The 6,439-nt window shown below is 43.4% G+C and overlaps 1 protein-coding gene across 2 annotated transcripts in view; it reads right to left on the reverse strand.

Moving 5' to 3' along the window:
- Nucleotides 1-5,519, reverse strand: part of tmem119b (transmembrane protein 119b) — a 28,298-nt gene extending 22,779 nt beyond the window's left edge. For both annotated transcript variants that reach the window (XM_073065826.1, XM_073065825.1), the window contains exon 1: nucleotides 5,104-5,519. The gene's annotated coding sequence lies outside the window, so the exon portion shown is untranslated. The remainder of the gene's footprint in view (nucleotides 1-5,103) is intronic.
- Between the last annotated feature and the right edge of the window lie 920 nt (nucleotides 5,520-6,439).

The raw sequence follows: 6,439 nt of genomic DNA on the forward strand, positions 1-6,439 counted from the left end.
TGTACTCATTGATACCATCAGTGCAATCCCCTATCACTCCAGTTCTCTCCTTCTGTACTCATTGATACCATCAGTGCAATCCCCTATCACTCCAGTTCTCTCCTTCTGTGCTCACTGATACTATCAGTGCAATCCCCTATCACTCCAGTTCTCTCCTTCTGTACTCATTGATACCATCAGTGCAATCCCCTATCACTCCAGTTCTCTCCTTCTGTGCAGCACTGCCTGTGAAGTGTGTCACTATTGCAGGGTTTGGAGTTCAGTTCCAGCACAATCTGTCAGGAGTTTGTACATTCTCCCAACAACCACATGGGTTTCCTCCGGGTGCTCTGGTTTCCTTTCACTGTCCTGAGACATACCGGTTAATAGTTTAATTGGTCATTGTAAATCGTCCTGTCATTGGGCTAGGGTTAAATAGGAAGGTTGCTGGGTGACGTGGCTCCTTGTGCCTTTTCTATGCTGTATCACCAAATAAATAAATGAAACATCGTCTGTCAGCAGTATCCCAAACAATGTATCTGTTCGCAAATGTATGGTCACAGGAGATTCCTGAATTATCCACCTTCCCCTACTCTGCTTGGTGGTCACCCATTCCTGCCTTGCCTTCACGGAATCTGATACCCAGTGTACGTCTCAGTGTCATGGATGCTCCACGCTGAATTGGGCCTGTATTCACTAGAATTCAGAAGAATGAGTGGGGGCCTAGTTAAAACCTGGCGAGTGTTGTTTCCTATGGTGGGGGAGCCTAAGACCAGAGGACACAGCCTCAGAATAAAGGCACGTCCATTTAGAACGGAGATGAGGAGGAATTTCTTTAGTCAGAGAGTGCTGAATCTCTGGCATTTGTTGGTAGAGGCCAAGTCACTGAGTACATTTAAGGCAGGGGTTGCTAGATTTTTGATCAGTCAGGGCTTGAAGGGATTTGGGGAGAAGGCAGGAGTTTGGGGCTGAGAGGGAAATGGATCAGCCATGATGAAATGGTGGAGCAGACTCAATGTGCCAAATGGCCTATTTCTGCTCCTATATCTTATGGTCTTATGGCGAATGCATCTAGATTGTAGCTGCAACTGGATACACTTCCTACACAAATATTCGCCACAGTCCCTGATTTCCCACATTGGATAGAGGAGCTCTGCGTAGGTCTGAGGTTCACTGCCGTCAATAACTCTTAAAGTAAACCATCTTCCTCTCCTCCCCTCTCCTTCTTGATCTAACCTCATCTTTCTTTCCATCCCTGATGAAGGGTCTCAGCCTGGAACGTCGACTGTCTGCTTTTCCATAGATGTTGCCTGACCTGCTGAGTTCCTCCGGCACATTGTGTGTGTTGTACCCTCTACCCCACAGCTGTTACACCAGCATCCTGTTCATATCCACCTGCACTCTATGCTTCAGAGCTCACAGTCCTGTCTAATTTAGAAGCCTTGGTTTGCTCCGCCAAGTCTAAATCAAAACAAGCAATCGCGCTAACACTGGTCCCCAGGGGGATGCCACTGTTCACCTTCCTCTTCCGTTGTCTGTTTCTTAGCCAACTTCTCTTTTTTACCATGTGCTTGTACTATGCTTATAAACCCGTCGTGTGTCGGATCTTACTAAAAACCACGCACGCTGTGTCAACTGCATTACCCTCTCTGAGGAAGTAAGTGAACAACTTCTGGGGAGGAAACAATTTACAAAGAAAGGCTGATTGAGGAAAAAGTTGTCAAGTGGAGTATAATTTCAGAAAATGTGATGTTCACTTTGGAAGGAAGAACAATACACCATGAATATCAGTGAATGGAGAAAACCTGCGGAAAGCTGCAGTACAAAGGGATCTGGGGCTCTTGTGCGTGGAGCTTAGAAAGCCAGCACACAAGCACAGCAGCAACAGAGAAGGCTAATAGAATGTTGGCTCTTATTTCAAGCGTTTGAGTTTCTAAGTTTGGTTGTTTTCCATTTTAGCAATTTTTTCTTCCCCTCCAGCATCAGATTTCTGAATGAACCATGAACTCATGAGCACTAGTTCAATTTTGACATAAGACACAAGGCATAAGATATAGGAGCAGAATTAGGCCATTCAGTCCATCGAGTCTGCTCCACTACACCATCATTACGTGCCTTGTTGTATGATGTAGGCGATCGTGTTCTTTCCATGACCATGATTGTTCTTTGCAATTTTTTCTATAGAAGTGGTTTGCCATTGCCTCTTTCTGGGCAGTGTCTTTACAACACTCTTCAGAAGATGTCTGCCTGGCATCAGTGGTGGCATATCCAGGACTTGTGATATGCACCAGCTGCTCATACAACCATCCACTCCCTTGACTTCATGTGACCCTAATCGGGTGCTAAGCAGGTGCTACACTTTGCCTAAAGTTGACCTGTAGGTGAGTGGAGGGAAGGAGCACTTTACACCTCCTTTGGTAGAGACGTATCTCCACCCTGTCATCACGGCTGATTTATTATCCCAACCCCATTCTTCTGCCTTCTCCCTGTAAACTTTTGACACCCTTAGTAGTTAAGAACCTATTAACATCCCCTTTAAATATATGCAATTTCTTATTATAACTGACAGTAATTTTTTAATGATTGCACTGTATGGCTGTTATAAAACAATAAATTTTACAACTTGATTCTGATTTTGGTAATGTACAAGATGTTTCCAAGTCTATATCTACAGTCAGCAAACAGTCTTAGCCTCCTGTCCTGAAGATATTACTTCACTGGAGATGATTATAGAGATATTATTTCATTGAGATGGTCCCATGTATGAAGGATTGTTCTGTTGGGAAGGGTATAACAGCTGGGGCTCTCCTCCTTGGAATTTAGAAGAATGAGAAGAGTTTATTTTTTGAAACACGTAAGAGTCTTAGGAAGCTCGTCAGGTGAATGTTGACAGTATGTTCCCTCTCGGAAGACTGGAGCACATAAAATCAAAGTTAGGAGGAGATCATTTAAGACTGAGATGAGGAAGAGTTTCTTTTATCAGAGGGTTGTGAGTCTTGTGAACTCCTTGCTACTGAGAACTCTATGACGTAGTTCTTGAATCTGAGATCGATTTTCTCTCAGTAAGAAAATTAAAATTATGGGGAAAGGGCAGAAAGGTGGAGATGAGTAATGTTGGATCTTCCAAGATCCTATTGAATGGTGGAGCTGAATCGATGGGTTGAATGGCCTCCAATTCCTACTTAATATTATAAATTGGAGAAAATCAGGAAATAGATCCCAGGATGCTCAGAGTGATATGATCACATAATTTACTATTGAACTGACCAACATGAAACCATTGTATTTAGAATTAAACATTCTGCTTGTTTAACAGAAGGACCAGATGTTCAGGGCACAGCTTTTGTCAGGACTGTTGTTCAGAACTGAGGTGGAGACAAGGGAGAAATAAAAGCTAAAGAAGAAGACAGGTGAGATCAGAGGAGTATAAAGTGTGCCCAGCAAGGTTCTGGGATACTCATTTATTGACCATTCAGATGGGGGTTCTTGCTTCCATTCTAACCCCAACCTCTCCCTTTTGGTACACCAAGACCTAACATCAGAGAATGGCCACAGTAATGGACGAAGCCAGCAAAAGTGGACAAGGAGCAACTGCGCTCTCCTGGGGCTTGAAGTGATCGAGAAGCAACCTCACTTTCCAACTGCCCACTCACCAGCTTTACAATCTTGCCTGCATAGCTGCTAGGAGGTGGTATCCCCGGGGATTTTGTGAGCTGTGTGACGGAGTCTCTGGGTAATCGGTCTTTCATCCCTTGGCTAACAGAAAGAAATCCAAACAGGTAAAATTGGACAATCAGCACAAGGCCTCTGTCTTCCTCAAATAATCTGTGCCCTGAAGGCCTTCAGAAAACCTCCAAAGGTAGCAGAGATGATTCACCGTGAGCATGGCAGGGATGAGTCTCCATCCCAGATCACCCCTGTGATGGCCACTTGAGAAGAAAATCTTGATGCATCAATATGGAAACTGACTTTTCCAGTATGGTTCACTAGCCCTCTTCACACTTGCATCTGTCTCAAAGCATTTAACGTGCCTGGAAGTTTCTATCAATGATCTGGACAGTGGTTTTTTGGCCACGAGTTGAGGTACAGCCCTGTGCCATTCTGTGAACTTTCCTGTTGTGCTCACTCACTAGCTACATGATGTTTCCCATTCTAATGACCAGAAGGTGCAAAGGAAGTCAATCTCTCTTAACAGGTCAATTTGTGTTTGATCGTGAAAAATAGTATCCACTGTCTGGCTCTGATTAGGTGGACTAACTGCATAACCTCAGTCAGTTTATCTGACAGTTTTTACAAGCAAAGAACAGAAGACAATGGAGAGAGACATGAGAGAAGAGACAGTATAGGAGGAGAGGGAAATGAGGGAAAATGAACCTCGAGCTGAAAAATCCATTTGGGAAACAAAAAGGGAGAGGGATTGGAAGGGAAAGAAGGACAGGAACGTGTGAATAGAGAGAAACGAGCATGACTGAAAGAAACTGCAGCAGGAAATGAAGGAAAAGAAAAAACATTTGAAGAGTCCTTGAGGCAGAAAGTCAAAACAAAGCTAGAAAATTGTTCACTCCTTTCTACCTCCTTCCAGCCATTTCAGATTTCTAACACTCGGTGTCTTTTTTTAATGTAGTTTACTAATATTCTGGAGAGCCCTTCTTTATGGTGCACGGTCACCATTACCCATCGCTTGCTGGCGGCTGAGGATATTTCAGTGAAGAACAATGCCTGACGAGGACTTCTTATTGATGGGAGAATTATTAAAAAGTGATTCACAATTGACTTCATAATGTTCCTGAACAGAGCAGAGAGGAATGTTTCCAGCCATATTTAGCTGAAAATTCATAACTTAAGTTTGCAGAAGGTCAAACAGAAATTGAGACGTGGAGGTTGAGGAGAGGATATGGTACAGAGAAAGAAAGAAAGTTCTGTAAAGTGTTTTCTTTCCTTCTGTGAAACTCCATTGCCAGATTAAATGAAGGCTGGCTGTGCAGTAAACTTCATCACAGTGGTCAAAAGATAATTTGTTGCAGCTGGAGACAAGGGATAGAGTGAGAGAGAGAGAAAAAAAATCTTTGCTTGTGCTGTAGTTCATAGCGGTTCGAACAAAATCCATTATCAATTTAAACTTACCGTGTTGAGCTACTGGTTTGGATGAAATAATCGTTCTCTCAGCAAGCAGCTTCTACGAAGGAGCTCTTGGAGGTAAAGGACAAAGTTGGCAGAAGTCACCGTAGTTCTCTCAGTCTTTGGTCTTGCAATAGCTTCCTCTTGTGTTTAATTTCCTCCTGCCATCAGTTGGGAATAAGGCTTGTGATCTGTCTCCTCTCTGCTCTCGTTCTCTCTTTCTCTCTCTGACTCGCGTTCTCTCTTCCTCAACAGATTGTTTTCATTAGCCTGGAGTTGAATGTGGGGAGTGTGCTGCGGGGATGCAGTATTCTTCAGCAGCAGACTTCCTGTCAGACCTTTGTCCGCTGCTCCGAGACCAGAACGCTTGCTTTGTGCAGCCGAGGAAACTGTAGGGAGGGAGGGGAGACCTCGAGGCTGTGTGTTTCAGCAGAACAGAAGAGTCTAAGCAAAGTGAATAACTGGTTGCAAAAAGAAAAGATAAGCAGGAGCAGATCCTGTTGTCAATATTTTTTCAACTTGCCCTCCAAAATAAATAAATTTTGTCTCAATGTTCTGTAAATAAATGAGAAGGAAATAATTATTCTGAGTGATGGAATGTATTTATATAACAGATAGAGAGTTATTTCTGGACTCTAATACTAGTGGGGTGAACTGTTTTATCAGATTTCTTGTTCTTTGCTTCAAATGAGTGGCCAGCATTAGAACCGGGACTCTTGCAGTGGTTCTCTCACCTGTGAGACAGGACACAGCGGGTTTGAGCTGCTTTGCAAAGACCTCAGTGCATAACCTAATCTCCTGTGTGCAGCACTGAGGGAGCTCCACTCTGCCAGAAGTACTCCCTTTCTGCAAGAAGTGATAACAATCCAGGGTCTCTCTCAGAAGGCAGATCACATTGATTCAAAGAAGGACTGGAATGCTTCATGCAGTGTGCTAGCCAATATTTATTTCTCAATTAACGCTTCTAAATGCAGGTTATCCCATCTTTATCACATTGCACTCTGCCAGCACTGACAACGAATTAGATGGTTACAGCATTCCCTTCATTTCAAAGGAACTTCATTAGTTTAGCGCCCCACGCAGTGTAGCAGAGGTGTCTAAAACTAACGGATATAGATTTTGAGTATGAGATAAAAGGTTTGAAAAGGATCTGAGGAAGAATGCTTTCACCCTGAGTGTGGCTGGATTCTGAAACACACTGCCTGGGACAGGTAACCCCACGATATTCAAGGTTTATTTAAACAAGCTTTGTCTCATCAAGGCTTAGAAGTCTATGGAGCACGAACTGGTAAATAAATCAGTGCAGATGGTTACTTGTTAGCATTGACTTGCTGAGCTCATG

Source organism: Hemitrygon akajei, chromosome 14 (assembly GCF_048418815.1).
Source record: "Hemitrygon akajei chromosome 14, sHemAka1.3, whole genome shotgun sequence".
Taxonomy (NCBI): Eukaryota; Metazoa; Chordata; class Chondrichthyes; order Myliobatiformes; family Dasyatidae; genus Hemitrygon; species Hemitrygon akajei.